Consider the following 18436-nt stretch of genomic DNA (forward strand, 5'->3'; position numbering starts at 1 on the left):
ATTCAAAAGGTTTAACAATTATTTACACGAACAACCAAGCCCTGGGTAGGAGAAACCTACCCAGGCGGGACTCGAACCCGCGATTTCTTGTTTGGCAGGAGAGGACATTACCCAGCCGACACCGAGGTCGGAGGTGTTATGTTGACGACATGCCTGTTCACGTAATGAAGATAACATCGCCAACAATTTCGGAAAAGGCGTTTACTCATAAGGACCTTCGCATTCACAGGCCTATTTTTTCAGCGCATGAGAGAGGAACCAGAAGTTGGCTTCTAATATTTTTAATTGGCTCGCCGCCACTTAGGTGTCACATATCAACTCCGAAGGCGACCCCTGTTCCAGCGACCCGTATCAAGTTTATCCTGAGTATCAAATTTCTCCTCGGAGTCTTAGGCCCGTATCCAGAAACCTCACTACTGCTAGATACGTCATCAGATGATGACGTAGCCGCTGTAGCGGCCGAGCACCGCTACGGGCACCGCTGCAAAAGTCTAGTGAGGTCCATGGCACACTACTCGCTACAAGTAATATGGCCGCCGGGTTTCGTCTGCTTATCGTCTCGCATTTATTATTAATAATTATTGATATTTAAAGGGCTATAAGCTCATGATAGTTATTTATTATTACTTAAAAATATAGTAAGAATGCTTCAATAACAAGATTTTATTCTAATGAGTAAATATATTACCTAATTCAACTACCAATAAATACTGTCAACAACACCGTGATGAAACCTCTTAGGTTTCACCGTTTTAATTGCAATTAACTTCTAAACGGGCCCTGCCATGCCTTGAAAACCATTTATAATTAAAGAAAAACAACTTACGGACATAGTAAGGTCTTGCCTTGATGCTTGTGAAATAATTTTTTACGAAAAATAACTACTGTCAACGCAACTATACTGAAACCTCTTCGGCTTTGCCACTCTAATAGCTATTAACTTTGGTATAGACCGTGGCTTTCCTTGAAAACCATTAATAGTAACACATATATAAGTGCCCAAATAAAGTTGCAATTACCAGCTTTGCGCCTCTGACATCCAAAATTTGCGTAAAATACTCAAAGCAACAAGGCCGTCTTCCAGTCAGCTACATCCACACTCAGTTACTGCTAGTTTAAGTAATGTCAGTTCCGAGCCATTGAAAACCATGCTCAATTACGTGAAAACTTACCGATAATGATTTATGCCGTCACAAAAAGGATGAGTTAAAGTTTAAGGGAAGGGTCGATGGAAATGGCATGTTGCTTTCTTGGTCCGCTTTCAATAGCACATGATATTCATCTCATAATGAATGTCACGCATACCTTTGGTCATTAAAATACTATACATGTACCTATTACAATACCGCAATGTCTAATATATCCAACTACACCAATACGATCGACAGTTGTACGAGTATATTTGTCAACCACAATGACGAATTGCGCTGGGGAACAGGGTTCTGAAGCATAACTCAAAAAAATAATATTACTTGCTTTTACACACGAGATATTAATACAGCAAAATATAAAAAATGACTAACTCAATTTTCAGGACATATCACTGGAGCACTTACCCCTTCAATGACCCCTTGACTCTGAAACAATTATGCAATCTATCACCATTATATCTACTATAATATGGTTCTATATGCAGCATAAGACATAAGTAAATAAAAAAATTATCCAAATAACAAATGTCATTTATTCAAGACAAGATTTCTATGGACATTGATTGCTCAGCCATTTCCCAATTGCATTTATATATAGCCTCTTTATCGATTGTACCAAAATGATAATCTTGAAAATATCTGCACCATGCACCTAGGGGATAAAGAATGAAATTTCCAAATAAGAACTTTGAATGTTTACTTCAAAATTAACAAGAAACTTCAATGGTAAATATGAAAATTAAAAAACTAGCCCAAGTAGTAAATAGAAAGACTTACCTTGAATGAAATTTAAAGTTTCTGTAGATTTCAAGCCCTTTTATTTGCCCTTTTGTTGAATGAATGTTAATTAACAGAAAGCCCTACTGTGAACATTTTCCTCACTATGGGCCAACATATTTCTCTGCAGTTGTCACCCCCAACTCTGCTGAAATGATGCACCTGCATTGAAAATATATTCCAGCATTAGACATCAATAAATAGGAATAGGGGGCACAGTTAAACACCATTAAAACTGTTTTTATTGATTATCCATCCATTTGAGATTTTATTTAGTACTCGGGAGTTTTAAGGTCAATAAATAAGGTCAGGTGAAAACATGCGATTATAATTGCCTTAAGGCCTGGTTACACGATACATTAACACATACGGGTTAATGTATAAATGTATGAATGCGTGAATGAACACGAAAATGTACCGTATAACCACCAAAATTCTGTGAATGTATGCACTGAAAATAGAGCCTGTTCTAATTTGGTTCATGCATTCGTACATGTTCCATTTGGGTCCACCAAAATCATTCACGCAAACATACATTAACTTGTATGCATTAATGTACCGTGTAACGAGGCCTTTTAACAATCATAAAATGAGTGAAATTGAGCCATGGTATTGTTGATATCCACTAAAATCTCTGGTTTAATTAAGTTTAAAGATTGACTGATTAAAAATACCTCATTCATTGGTGATATGCTCCAATATTGAACTGAAAAATTTGCGTGCATAACATGCAAATACATCAATGAATCTCTATTTTAGTTAACACTCTTCCTAACTGTTTTAACAGACTATATTGCTATCTTTATTATGTATTTAAATTGACAATGGTGTCAATTGACACCATTTCAAGATTCTTTAGCCAAAACATAAAAATCATAATAGTGGAACAAGTTTGGCTGTGGGATGGGGTTACAAGGGTTTTCTGGTTCAGAAATCATTCTTGGGTCTTTAGGCATAGGAAAAATAGCCATGTTGCACCACATGCATAGGCCATTTAAGTTTTATTGTCCCTTGGTACACATGGAATGCAAAAGCAATGCTGAAAAGTCGATTTAGGGAAAGTATGGACAAGGCTACACCTATGATAAGGGCTAATTTCTGAAAGCCAGTATCGTAAAAGAAAGACAGTACTTGCAACTTGGCATTAGGCGGTTAACATAAGTTCCCTATTAAAAGTATTGACTGACCGTAAAAGCATCAAAGCAGCATTCTAATTATGTATCCTTTTTCACCTCCTCGGGCTCTTCATGTCCAGGACCTCGATAAATGTTCTTTGATCCTCATTAGGGGTCGATCTGGAGAGGCTGCGATTTCATAATCCTGGCATTCTAGTATATGAGGCGTCACTATGTTTCCTTTATTCTCAAAGGGCCACGCATCATATTCCAAGTTTATGTAGTTTTCTGCATCCTCTTCCAACTGTAAGGAATTTGTGAAAAATGTACAAAAGCACAAATCGATACCTAAAAGATAATGATCGGAGAGAGTTAAATTGATGGCTATGTCTTGAACATCTTATTAATTACTATGATTATTCGACATATTCTCAATGGTTATTCATTTTCAATAAAAACCCTTCATGTACATTTGTTAATTGAGATTGAGACTAATGCTTTAATGTCATAAAGAACTGCTATCAAAGTGGGTTCTACTGCGAGAACCCTGATATTTCCACTTAATCCGTCTAAGTAGATTGTATTTTTACTATGCCAGCGAAAGCAAAGATCGCGCTAAATTGTAATTACACTGATAATATAATTATGAATAACCTTATATAATTATTTGAATGTAATTAGAGGTTCATTAGCCATACATAGTACGTACTACACAATCGTAATAGAACACAAGGGTACATTCAAAGTTCGGTGATTTACAAAAAAATATTCCATTTACTTACATTTACATGATCAGCACCGCAGAGATGGGTTGATGCTGACAGAAGCATCTCCTTATATGTCTTCGTCCCACTAAGAGCCACTGTTTCAGGGAAATCTGTACACAGAAACCTATTCCGACGTAGATTTTATTGTGCAGGAAACAATATTCTTCGTATCCCTTTTCGCCAGACTTCACTGCGAAATACGGATTATTTTCCTCTTCCGCAGCGTACTTCAACGTAAATTTTCTAGCAAAACAAGTTTTTATAGCACAGCTTAACTCTCTAAGTCACTAAATAGAGCAGCTACGGAAGTAAACACAAGTAAACAAAAGAGTAGCAATGCCTGTTGGGTACTCAAGATGGCCGCCGGTCGTTTTGGCGCAAGTTTCAAAGTACGATTTTTAATCCGAAATATTAAAATAAGTTCGTCATGGGCAAAAATTTGTAACTTGAGTTTTTTATACGGCAAATATATATTTTCTGTAAATACAAAAAGTAGTGCAAATACTTGCTTGTCCCTGTTTGCACATTTTGTTGCTTAAAGTAATTTGTTGGATTTATTGTGGTGGATCACTTATGAAGAGAATTGCGTCAAACGCGATTATATTGATGTATTACTAAAATTCTGATTAAGTGTATATTATTAACATTTTATAACCAAGCTTCCAGTTTTATTGTGAAAATGAAAGTAACTGTTTCAGTGATTAAACGGGCCCTTTCCCATACATTTTTGCATATTGTATTCACTTGTGTAAATTGTATACCGTGTACACAATGTGTAAATTGCTATGGCTCTAAAAATTTATATAAAATTTGTAAATTTATTGCACAATTTTTATACAGGTAATACAACTGTACACAGATTTGCACAAAATGTGTACGTTGCACGCATTCCGTATGGCATTCCGTGTACTTTCTATAGAATTTACATATTTTATACGTCCTATACAACTATATACATATGTATATAAAAATTTTACATTGTTTATACCATGTATAGAAATTATGTACACATTTTTCATTGGGGTGCCTGCTAAAGGCAACTGAAAGGCGCCTTTAAAGCGCCTTGAAAAAGGCACAAGGCACTAGCGCCTGCTCTAGGCACCTGAAAGGCGCCCTCAAGGCGCCTTTTGGAGGCAGTGTCTTACGTGGGTGGGGACTCAACTTTGTGAGAAGAAGGCAAATGCAGAGATAGAGAGATCAAAATATTGCATACAATCGCGCTAGGTTGCGTGGAATCAGGGATTCCTCAGACCCTTTTGCCATGGACGAGCTCGTCTTCAAGGGGCTCTACCGCCTAGCAAATGATATGGTTCGTGGACTTGTGGCAGAGGTGAAATCACACATGACAGAAGCAGGGAGGAGCACGGCCATACTCATTGAGTCAAAGTAAGTTAAAAGAAATTAAGGCTAAGAAAATGATCTCAGTATGTGACTTATACGCTACTGAATTAATGCAATCACTTACGTAGGTCCTCTATGTACTTCACTTAAATGGCCAGGGGAGCTACTAAAAGAGCACCGGCACTGATAGTAATCCGGACTCTGCCAAAGCAGCATGTCTAGTTCCATTGAGGAATTAACAGCTGCTCTCAACTCAAACGAAATCCTTGCTAAATAGATCCACTTACCATTGAGGAGAGAGGAAATGAGCAGGATCATTCGCCAGCATGGAGACATTATATTTTTAATTTTCGATTTATTTATCATTAACATTACAGAGTTATTAATTCATATAACAATTAAATACATTAAAATATAATTTACTTTATAAAAAAACAATTTGGTTTATATGAAGTACTATCATTAAAAAATATCAAAGTTAATGACTTCTCAGGTATTCCTTGAATCTATAAAAGAGAGAAATCAAGAATTAATAATAACATACGCTTTCTTTTCACCCAGGAATTACATTGCTACACAAATATCTGGCACAATAGGCTATGTTGATGGAACTTATGTAGTCATTAAAGCACCAAGAGAGCAGGAAAACTTATTTTTAAATAGAAAATCAATATCACCCCATCAATGTTATCATATTTAATGGAAATCTATTGACATGGTTTTTTTTTTCAAATAAATCCAATTCAAAAAAGAGTTCTCCATTAGGACTGAGTTATTTCTAAGAACGACTGATGAAATTTTTATCAATTGTCTCTATATAATTTTTGTCTGTTCTTAGAATGTGAAATTTGAAAATTTGCCTTTTTACCGAATTAATTCAATGTTATGTCAATGTAGGCATTAGCCAGTGGAAAATTTTAGCATGAAATAATAAAGCATTTTTTTTTAACTTGGAGACATCTCTAATCTCTCAAAATATTGAGAGATGCATGGATACCTTTGCCTTTCTTCAATTGAACTTACTCATTCGCAACAGCCAGGAAGCTCTCCACCATTTGGGCCATAACAGATCTTCTCACCTCAGCCGCCTTGACCATGCGTTCATCGAGCGATGTGGAGTTATCGTCTGAAGTAAAATTATTCACGATGCATTAGACTTCTCAAAAAATTGAAATTAATATGTTTATGAACCAAATATTTATATAGAAAATTACAGCTCAAATGTAAATACTATGGCATAGTAACACTGCAATGCGAAACTGAAAATTTATCGGCTATCCATACCTTAGAAGGAAAATAATGGAAAATCGCAATAATACAAAAAGGGCCTCTGTCCTTATAAAAATAACTTCGTGATTGCTTTCTATCTTAAGGTGAGATTTTCTCTAAGATTTTCAATGGAATGAACTGGCTGCAGCTAATTAACTACATATTTACTCACTAAATCAAGAGTATCAATATATTTTTTATGACAGTGGAAATTACACATGAAATAATTACACATGGTCTTAATTGAATCTTCGTTACAAATAATTTTTAGTATTACTTTCATTCCTTTTAAAGATAAAAGTGTTTAACAACCATAAACATATTGCTATTTGGGAAAAAGTTTCTAAGGATGTCATCCATATTAAAGTTATTTTAGTACCGACTGGATTGGAGACAAATGTAACCCAAATACTCTCTGGAGATATACTTTTTAACAAACTAAATTAAAAGAGAGAAGACTAGAATAATATTGTGATTAAACTTATCAATATTTGAATATCCCTTACTTAATGCATATCGTATGTATTGTGCCAGCTACTTTCAGTCACTATGTTTCCAGATGTCACTTAATTTCTAACAGTAATTGACATGCAGAAAATTTAGCAAGAAAACTCACCACTTTTTTCTCTCTTCCTTTTTCCCCCTTCCCTGAGAGCCTTTATCAGCTGGTTTGGCAGTGGAACTGGGGGTCGGGTCATGTGAAGTAGAGGGGACACGAGATGAGGCATGAGGAGGCAGCTCCTTGAGGACCACATAATTGGTTGTAAGCAAATGCAAGGTGCTCCTCCATAAACTGCAGCATTATGGCTCGCTGCTCTAGAGAGACCCTGAAATTGACTCCTTTGCCAGCATCATGTTCTGAGATTGAAAATTGAAGTACTCTGCAAAGATGAATTGTGAATAATCAATCACAACAAAACAATTATCTCCTTCAATTATAATAATTCACATTCATTTAACTAGCCAAAACAATTTGTAAACAAAATATAATCCATAAAGGTATCGTTTAGCAATATGCATTAGACGACATATGGATGCTGAGGGAAAAAATATTATCTTAAATATGTATTTGTTAGATAAAACTGTTTTTAAAAAGCATATTAAGGTTTCAATTTTTCCTTTTGAGTATGAGCACGCCTTCCATTCATGTAACAAACAACAGCATGTAATCTTTGCTGGTAGAGAAACATAAGCATTGAGTAGAAAACATAATAAAGCAATAGAAATAACATGAGTACATACTGCAAAAACATCTTACCTCTCAGGCATGCAAATATAACTTCCATTATTGTAAAAATAAATGACATTTGTTACCGCGGAACATCTGCATGTACTGACAGTAGCTTTATGATCTAATTAAAATACAGAATACTTTATAAACTAAGTAGAAAGGCATTCAATTAATATATATACTTCTTGATATTCCACGATGAGGTATTTACCACAAATATAACCCAGGTTGGGTAACAGTAAAAAAGAGCCTCACAGGAATCATGCCATCTAATCATGGAATGGCATCAAAAACACTCAAACTAAAGATGTACGTAATTCATCTTTCAGGAGGATTGCAACCAATTATGTCACTGTCTATGCTTTTACTACAGAATTAGAGGCATTTTTACCAACTATTTCAATTCAATGCAAGTATCATTAGGTACAGCCAAAGTAACTATCATCCATTAAATATTACTTTTCTGGTAAATACCTTCCTCATGGTATCAAGTACGCCTTTCGTATGCACAAAAACATAATGCAAATTCATTTACAGCTTATTATATTTCCTCACATTCCCATCATATAAATAAATACTCCCACCACCGTATACACAACAAATAAACAAATTACCTCTCCGGGATAAGACTTCCATTTCGTTGGTAAAGGAAGACATGCAGTGATTGCGAAACATACCATCTCAGTAATATAGAGCACTTAAATCATAAAATGCGCCAAATGATTATGTCATACCTTTAGGTTTATACCACTTGCCTTCTCGGTTATCCCGTCAGTATTCAGGGTAAGCCCACAGTTGTTACAGAAATTGAAAAATGATCAAGTATGTGTTACCTCAAAAGAAGTAGCTTAACAAACATCGTCGTTCACCTTTATGATGTTGTCCTTCCATGGCTCCAGTCTTCTTCACTTTCTAAATGCAAAATCTAAAATAAAATACCAGTATAAGTATAATTTGTGCAGAGAGAATTGCAACCAAAACTGGTGAATAGATGAAGCCGCAACGGTGTCTGATGAATGAATGGATATTAAAGAATCAATGCTATGGTCAGGTGATATATTCGGCTAATGAGTTATTTCTTGATACCTTAATTTAATTGTCGCTTGATTTCACATTGATTAAATTCAGGAGTCCCAACAGTGGATGAACGAACGAATTAGGCGGCATGTAACGTTTGCTTTGTTGAAATACGCATCACGTATTATGGGATAAATACTTTGTTTGACATTTTAAAAGGTTGTTTATCTATTGTTGGGACGAAAATAAAAGCCTCAGAATGTTGAAACAGCTGCTGTTTGGCATTCCGACATCGTTGGCCTCGATTTCGTTGACTTGTTTATTCATTATCAATTATCAGCATTTCATTATTTACCGTAATTGACGTAAATAAGTTTATACGATAAAAACAACTTCTTAGTCCTTAAATCTAATGAAGGATATTTAAAGTACGAGCAACTATCCGAGTTACTTACCTCAAATGGAAATACTTACCTCATATTCAGTGTATTTGTGAAGTAGACACACCCAATGCGGCACACGTTCTTCATTGGCTGCAAATGATAACGTCATTGTTTCATCCGTCAGTTATTGCGTCTCTTCGAAAAGCTTTTCGAATTCGAAGCCGGCGAGTCGAAGGTTGTTACGTGGTCGCGCCGAAGCACCTTCGGCTTCGTCTTCGGCAAGCCTTCGGAAGCGGACCCGAAGTCGAACTCCGTGCCGAAGGCGAATCCGAAGACGGTCTCGAATTTACATGTTAACCCCCCTGGCCCAGTACCGGCCGGTTCTGTTCCAGTACTGAATCAATACTGGACGGTTCTGGCCCAGTACTGGCCGGTTCTGGTCGAGTAATGAATTAATACTGGCCCAGTACTGGCCGGTTCTGGTCCAGTACTGGATTAATACTGACCCAGTATAAATCCAGTACTTGACCAGCATATATCCAGTACTGGACCAGAAAATTTTTCCACATGGGATTGCTGTTTTTTCATGTATCAATGCACATCGAACGTAAAGTACGAATGAGGCTGCCCTGTTGCTCTGAAATTGATTCATGTTCCAATGCATTTGCCCTTTAATTTGGGTTATTCAGTGTATATTTTGCCCCTGTAACCAGTGCTTGTAGTAGGTAAAGATTTTTTGCCATTTACATTGCTCTTTCTTCATTTATCAATGTATATCTTACTGTAAATGCACTGCGTTTGATTCTTTGCCAATTACATTACCAATAAATGTCCATCTGAAGACATGATGAGGTTAATGCCACCCTATTGCCCTGAAATGGATAGTTGCCAAGTTCTATTTTCTCTTGATTGTGGGGTATTCTGCGTGTATTTCATAACTGTCACCCTTTTCACTACTCAGGGAAAAATTTTTGCTTTGCAACTGCTTTGGAACCCTTTTGAAACTGCTTTGGAACACCAAAATCTGCATTGGAACTGCTGTGAAACTCATTTTAACTCATTTGTACCAAAAATTAGAAATATGAAGACGTTTGTAACTCATTTGTGATCCCCTTTGGAACTCCTTTGTACAGAGTGTGTTCGTTTGGAACTACTTTTGAACGATTCGGCAGGATTTCCAGACGTCATCATTCGTATTGTAACTGCTGTGTACGGAGAAAATTCATTTGGAACTCCCTTTGAACGAGATGACAGGCTTTCCGGGCGTCATCATTCGTATTGTAACTGTTGTGTACTGAGAAGATTCATGTATAACGGCTTTCCATACGTTTGTAATTCTTTGTGAACAAATCCATGCGATTTATATACGTCATCATTTGTTTTGGAACTGTCTTCTACGCGCCAACATACCATGGCCAGGTTCAGTCTGATACGTTCGGTCGAGAAAACGAAAATTCTTTAATATATGCAATAAGAATGCATTAGTGGTTTAATAAGAAATAATCGCAAGTCAGTTAATAGAAACGGAACTCCCAAATAATCACTCGAATTAGTTTCAAAATTATTCTATTTTCCTTGTGGCTTAAATCGTATTTTTGGGTCCGATTTGAAATGCGACAAGATTATCTTCACTACGTACCGAGAATTTTGGTTGCGTATAATAAAGGTATTCAATAACAAATTCATAGCGCTCGCGTTTTTTTTGCGTTTCCAAGTATATTGTTATCGTAAAAATTCAATGTCTATACTTTCAAAGTATACTTCGCAATTATAAACATTGCGAATTTTACGGCATATTTGCAACCTTTTCTTTCATTGCTTTCGTTCTTTGATATTACCGGAAAAGTAGTATTTTGCATAGATTAATATACAGAAAACCATATATAATATATTTACTCTATGATAAAACATACCGATGTATTGTCTTCGCGATCCCTAGGAAATGGTTTATGTCCATATTTGGATCCGTATTTAAGGGCTGAATTTTTTCGCCATGAATCCCTCCTTCGAAAATATATTTCAATGTCGAGGTTGACCAGTTCGATTACCCGGAAAGGCCTTTTTTCGCATTTCCCATTGCATTTTCAGATATTTAACATGACGGTTTTCAAGAAAAAAAATCCAGAAACGAAGGCATTTCACTCAAAAATGGACACTGAATGATCCACATCAACTACGTAAGATCGGAATTAAGCTCTCGATAAGGACTTTCTTGACCACCAAAGTGACTTACCCCTCACTCCGCTATATGAAAACATAAAACTTGTGTTAAGCTTGACGAGATTGAAGGTCTTTCGTTTAAGACTAACGTTTTGAAAAGCAATGGAGTTATTGAGAAATGGCGGCACTGCCGCACTTCAATTCGTAATATTCATCTTGCCTAAATATCCGAAACAGACTAAAATAAACTTCAAGAAAATTGAGTACGCCACCTTGAACTGCTCCAAAGCAGGTGGCATGGTGTACAAATGAGTTCCAAATGGGTGTTCCAACTGGTACAAATCAGTTTCAAAACGGATGAACGAGTGGTACAAACGAGTTCCAAATTTAAATCCAAATGAGTCCCATAGCAGTTTCCAATGGAAATCCAAGGCAGTTCAAAATATGTTTCAAATGAGTTGATGACATGGTAGGATGCTATGACGTCATGAACTGCTGTGTACCGTGTTTCAATTCCACAGTAGTTCAAAAGCACATACAAATCAGTGGTACAAAGCAGATAAATGACAGTTCCAAATGACTTACACAGCAGAAATTTTTCCCTGAGTAGTGGCTTGTGAATCGTTGCCAATGACATTACCACTAGATGTCCACGTGAAGACATGACTGAGTTAATAACACCCTGTTGCCATGAAATTCATAGTTTGAACTTTGACTTCACTCTCGTGTTCCAACTTTCATCTATATGCCTTTCATATATCATGCACCCTTAGTATTAAGGATTTTTTTGTAATTTTTAGGACTGCCAATATTAATTTTGCACTATCGTTATGTGTTTCCCAAGTGATTACTCTATTATGTAGTAATATTGATTTTATTTCTGTAGTTCTCGATGTCTATCTGAATGTCTGACTACCATTGTAGACTGAATTTCAGATATTTAATGTGCCATTGAATTTAATGCCTCATGTGGTTTTGATGTGATTAAATTTCACGCTTCTATGATGTAATATTTGGCATTTTTCTGTGGATATTAGTAATTACTAACTTTGTTAATTTTCCTTGCATTATATCATTAATCCTCTTGGGCCGAAAGGGATTTTCTTGCTAAATTTGTTTGAATATCTATGTAATTTAATGTACCATTTTCATTTTGTGAGAATACATGTATAAAATTGAATTACGTGTTCTTTCTTTTATTGACGTCTCCCACTACTTCTTGAAAGTAAATTTCCGCGGATATTTCATTTTCAGGATATTGGAATAGGGTGAAACGGAGGGTACATGATTGAATACGGATTTTTACCTAATTTGAATTTCCCGGTATTTCCGCTGCTACTTTCCCCCTAGCTCACCAGATGTCTCTGCCACCTATTTTATTCTTCAGTGTCTTATGAGAGTGTCAGGGGCCTGGCTGCACCTTCTCCCCTACCACCAATAACACATACTTCTAAGAATTTATTTTTTTTGGACTTCCCACCAATCCAGGAGTAAAACCTAATCTTATGCACTCCCACGCAAAACCTTTACCCGTCCATATCTAAGGAAACCTTTTGCTTGGGCTACACGTCCCCAGTGGGGGAATGGGGCTCCGTGGTAGGAAAAGAGTACCGACTCTTCTAGCTCCATCTCCAAAGAAGCATTGAGTTCTTTGACACGCCGCTTATCATCCCATATTATTTATATTTCAAAAGCCATAAGACTTGATTTTTTTAATTTCAGGACATAAGCTCCCAGAATATTCGTAAGATTTGTCTTGATCGCCAGAATCTTGTAAAAATCACGAAAGTTACAATCGTCTCTTCACACTTAACCTACATCTGTTCCATTATTAACGTTTAATAACTTATCCTTCTATATACACTGCAAAGATATAACATATGGGTGGACGCATTGAAGCAAAATTATGTCATATGGGCATAAACGAATTTTATTTGGTCATCATTTTTAGCATTTAGATACATAAAATTATAAACAATTTAAACATTAAAAAGCGGAGTTTGCCGAGCTCTGCATATCAGAAAAAAATTTCAAACAACAATTACTCACGAAATTAAAACTTTCACTCAAAAATAACATACAAAGGGAACTGAAATAAAGAGCATTACGGCAAGAAATGGAAAAGAATGCAGCGTTCAATTTTTTTTGTTATTACTTCAACAATAAGGGTTTAAATCTAGCAAAACACGGTAATAAATAAAGATAATAGATGTATTTACCATTATCAATCAAAAAACTTGTAAATTCAGGCTAACTTTGAAATATAATAGCAAAAAATGACGCGGCGCCGCTGCGGCGCCGAGAATCCAACGACGTAACTAATTTTGTAAATCCATATGAGGGTTAAATCTCGGTGTTTTGTGCCCGGATGCATCTCCGGCTACGATTGGGAGCTGAGAGAAAATAAGCGGTTGGGGATACAGGACCATAGCAAGAATTTTTATCATACAGACTGTCCCAAGGGTCGTGTGTCATTTTTGACCTGTAATTTTACTAACTTTGCATGGAGCAATATTCATGAAAATTGTCACACTTATGGGGAAAGGTCCTAAGTTTTGTTGAGTGTAAGCAAAATTTTACAATTTTGACCTCACAAAGTAGGTCCAAACCAAACATTTGAATTTGCCTTATGGGGTTTCAATGTTAAAAAAATCGAGATAGACAAAAGTGTGAATTTCATTGACCAATATGTCAATTCTTAGGTTTTCGGACAAGAGAAAACCGAAAATAACACTTTTATTTACGAATATTCAACCGTTGACCCAGTAAGGTCACCGTCAAGGTCATAAGGGTGGCAAAAGGAATAGCATACCAACAAAGGTGTCGATCCATGGGTTTTGTAGGGTGCCCAAGTCATTGTTATTGTCCAAATACCCGTATTATTCACTAATTGACCTCCGAGGGTCACCACGGGGGTCAAAGGTCATAGAGTTAAAAGTCGGGCAATCATAAAAACCAAGGGGTCAAACCATAGGTTTTGAAGGGTGCCAAAGTCGGTTAGGGTGTTCGTAGATCCGTATTGTTGATTTTTTGACCTCCGAAGGTCACAATTGGGGTCAAAGGTCATAGAGACAAACGTCGAGCCATCACGACGAACAATCTTTGGTTGGGGACATTAGTTTTCCTATTATTTAAAAACATACCTCTATGACCTCTGACCCCATTGTGACCCTCGCTGGTAATAAAAAGTCGATAATATGGATTTAAAAACAGCAAAACTGACTTGGGCACCCTTTGAAACACATTGTTACACTCTTTTGCTGTCATGGTGGGCCGATATAACTCTATGACCCTTGACCCCCATTATGACCTTCGGAGGTCAAAATATCAACAATACGGATGCACGAACAGCCTAACCGACTTTGGCACCCTTCAAAACCTATGGTTTGACACCTTGGTTGTCATGATGACTCGACGTTTGTCTCTATGACCTTTGACCCCAATTGTGACCTTCGGAGGTCAAAAAATCAACAATACGGATCTACGAACACCCTAACCGACTTTGGCACCCTTCAAAACCTATGGTTTGACCACTTGGTTTTTATGATTGCCCGACTTTTAACTCTATGACCTTTGACCCCCGTGGTGACCCTCGGAGGTCAATTAGTGAATAATACGGGTATTTGGACAATAACAATGACTTGGGCACCCTACAAAACCCATGGATCGACACCTTTGTTGGTATGCTATTCCTTTTGCCACCCTTATGACCTTGACGGTGACCTTACTGGGTCAACGGTTGAATATTCGTAAATAAAAGTGTTATTTTCGGTTTTCTCGTGTCCGAAAACCTAAGAATTGACATATTGGTCAATGAAATTCACACTTTTGTCTATCTCGATTTTTTTAACATTGAAACCCCATAAGGCAAATTCAAATGTTTGGTTTGGACCTACTTTGTGAGGTCAAAATTGTAAAATTTTGCTTACACTCAACAAAACTTAGGACCTTTCCCCATAAGTGTGACAATTTTCATGAATATTGCTCCATGCAAAGTTAGTAAAATTACAGGTCAAAAATGACACACGACCCTTGGGACAGTCTGTATGATAAAAATTCTTGCTATGGTCCTAATACCAGATCTGACCCGTCCCCAAGTGTGCCTAGGTGGTCTGCTAATGATGTCAACGAGTGCTCTTCTTTATGAGCTGCGCAGGAATCATTTTTAATTCTCTAAAACATAGGTGCCGGAAGTTTAAAGACATGGTTGATATCTATGGGCCCTCAAACTTAATTCAGGCTAGGGAAAGTTAACAGCGTTTCCTTACCCACTTATTCTTCCCTTCTCTCGACGTGAATTAGCGTACCGATTTTGTGATTACGTACATTTTCGCCACCATGAAACTACTAAAACTCACGGTGATAGTTATATTTTCGTGGGCAGTTGACACGAACTTTATTTTTTAGCAATGAACGATTGAGACATGGATTCAAATTCGCCGCAAAGCGTGCCTCTCGCGGCCATATTAGGGTGCCTTCACAGCTCCGCGTTGCTTCGACGCCACGAGAGCTCCCGCTCCGCCAGCAAATTTTGCCCTTCACAGCACTGCGTTGCGAAACGTGGACTCAAATTCGCCGCGTAGCGTGCCTCTTGTGGGCGTGCCGCTTGGGAACAACCGGGGCTGGCTACATCAGCGCCGCTATTTGATGCGACCGGTGGGAATCACAGGAACCAAGGGAGTGGAGAATCCTGTGTAGAGTATTTATGATCTTACCATACAAACATAACATAAACAAAAGCAACACAATTTACGCTTTTCCCAACTAACATTCTGCAATTAGCACTGTCAGCAATAGAAGGTTACTGTTTTTCATTCACTATCTGACGGGTTTTTATCACTTTCACTGTCTGAGCAAAAGCATTGTTTTCCTTTTTCAAAAACAGATCCATTACATTGTTCGGTAAGCTGCGTGTTTCCTCCAGTTTAATTGGCATAATTTTTGTCATTATCAGTTATGACATTAGGAGTTGTCTTCGAAATAAATCCCTATTTGTGGCCACTCGTGCCACTTTTCTAGTCAACCGTTCACGGAACTTTCTCACGTCCTTATATCGTGCCTATATTGCTTCCCCTGTCAGTTGTCGCAATTAAGAATGGACTCTGTTGCAATGTCAGCTCCTTGAATGAAGACCTTATGCACGGTTGGTGGCATACCATAATTGTATTTAAAGCGTCAGTGAGAGAGAGAGAAAATTAAATTATTTGGAGAGGATTTCTAGAATAATTGTGATGACTATTGAATACTCGTGCATGTTTCATGCTTCGCCTAACGAACAGCATTTTTTACCTAAGCAAGAAGGCACAAAGGTGCTCACGAGCAATAATTCATGAGACATAGGCCCTCGTTCCCACGTGCAATTATATTTCGCATGTCCTCACTGCTATCAAAGCCGTGTTTGCAAATTAAAGTGCACTTTATATGCGACGCGAAACTAGGATCTGTGGAAATGCACGTTAAGATTCGAGTCGCAGTAAGAGAACAGAACCATTTTTGGAAACTTCTTATATAACCTCTGCTACAATAATTTCACTCGGGTAAATGAAATCATATGCTAGCGTCACTCTCTCATCGCTGGGGTTAATATTATATCCCTGGCATTTCAGATTTTCGAAGATTCTTGCACCGAAATTTGGTGAGCTGCATGGGCACAATTACTTATTGAGAGGGCCTCTTAATCTGACATAACATAATATTCGGGGTTGCATTTTATCCACTTGGCAAGAGTTCTTCTTGCCTCCGAGGATGGTCGCTGCATCTTCCTTTTGCATTCGTTTTCCTCCTATCCGTTCTTTCGATACAACCCTGAAAACATGAATTGACGTCCATTTGCACTGGCTTAACTAGAGCAACATGTAAATTGTGCTGCATAAGGAATAGTTATTAATTGTTTTAAATCAAGAATATAAACTAAATAAGAATAATGAACTCTTCAAGCACCAAGACAGTACTTGATTTGGCAAAATTCGGCAAAATCAAGTACTGTATTGAGCCATTTTCCATCACGTTTAAGGAATATATTAACTGTTATTTTTAAAAAGTTTATTAGTTAGTAAAAGAGTCCGTTTCCCCACTTTAAGAACGCGATTTAAGTCCATTCTCCATGGAATGCACTCAAAGAAAGAAACCTTTCAGTGCAGTGCCCAGCGATTGCATAGTGAGAGTCATTCGTAGCAATATTTATAAATTTTACTTTCTGGTGATTATTTTCCGTCACTAATATATCTGTTATCCACACATAAAAATGAATGAGACCATATTGCATCCACCCGCTTGCCGCGTCGCCGTACTCTCCGCCGCCGCCGGCCAGAACCGGAGTCGTCCGTGCGTTCGAAAAAACGATTTAAAATTCGGGGTTGCAAATTGGTGCAAGGTTTGACTTTAGATTCACAATGTAGAAGCTTCAAAGAACGACATAATATAAGTTACTTAGTGTAAGCCGGTGACAATGTCTACTTTTTTTCTACGTTTATGTAAAACAATGGGTTGAAAACAGGCTCCGCCATTTTGTTATGTATCTATGGTTATTGATGAAACAAAATCTTTAAAAACCTTTCAAATGAAAGAATAAGAAGTGTCAATTAAGATGGTATAACAGTTTTGTCGATAAAACTATTTATAAAACCACTGCACGAAGATAAAGTCGGAAATTTTCAGAAAAAATCGAGGGTGGTCGTTTTTCGCTAAATTTGCTCAACTTTGACCTCACATATATTGTTAAAGTGAAAACACAGGACCAAAATAATCTGGGCAGTTATGCACAATTTATTTGAGAATGTGTATGCGAAGTTTCAACTTCCTAGCTCAAAAAAATCGATTTTGAGGTTTTGGCCAGCTTTTTTCGATTCTAGCCCACTGTGCGACGTGGAAATTGAGGAAAGAAGACGAGAGAAGATTGGAGGCATTCGAGATGTGGGTATGGAGAAGAATGGAGAGGGTGAGATGGACGGAGAGGAAAAGGAACGACGAAGTGCTGGACATGGTTGGCGAGGAGAGGTATCTTTTAGATGAGGTACGGAGGAGGCAGAATGTATGTATGGAGCGAATGTTTAGCGGGGAGGGGATGTTGAAAATGGTGTTAGAGGGTAGAATGTTGGGGAAACGAGGGAGGGGAAGGAAAAGAATAGAATTTTATAGAAATAGAATTGGAGTAGGCCTTAGAGTGAATTGAAGAAGGCAGCGCTGGAAGGAAAGGGAGGCTCCCAGATCACTCATTCTAGCCCAC

The 18436-nt window shown here is 37.4% G+C and overlaps 2 long non-coding RNA genes across 2 annotated transcripts; both read right to left on the minus strand.

The window, feature by feature from the left end:
• Window positions 1-1666: 1666 nt before the first annotated feature.
• On the minus strand, window positions 1667-4110 carry LOC124170139. Its single transcript, XR_006867331.1, has 4 exons — window positions 3826-4110; window positions 3116-3347; window positions 1929-2090; window positions 1667-1803 (listed from the first exon to the last, which is right to left on the minus strand). It is a non-coding gene; the product is annotated as an uncharacterized LOC124170139 (long non-coding RNA).
• A 1465-nt stretch (window positions 4111-5575) lies between these two features.
• On the minus strand, window positions 5576-10013 carry LOC124170137. The gene is made up of 4 exons (XR_006867329.1): window positions 8738-10013; window positions 7037-8576; window positions 6175-6277; window positions 5576-5657 (listed from the first exon to the last, which is right to left on the minus strand). It is a non-coding gene; the product is annotated as an uncharacterized LOC124170137 (long non-coding RNA).
• Between the last annotated feature and the right edge of the window lie 8423 nt (window positions 10014-18436).

Source organism: Ischnura elegans, chromosome 13 (assembly GCF_921293095.1).
Source record: "Ischnura elegans chromosome 13, ioIscEleg1.1, whole genome shotgun sequence".
Classification (NCBI taxonomy): Eukaryota; Metazoa; Arthropoda; class Insecta; order Odonata; family Coenagrionidae; genus Ischnura; species Ischnura elegans.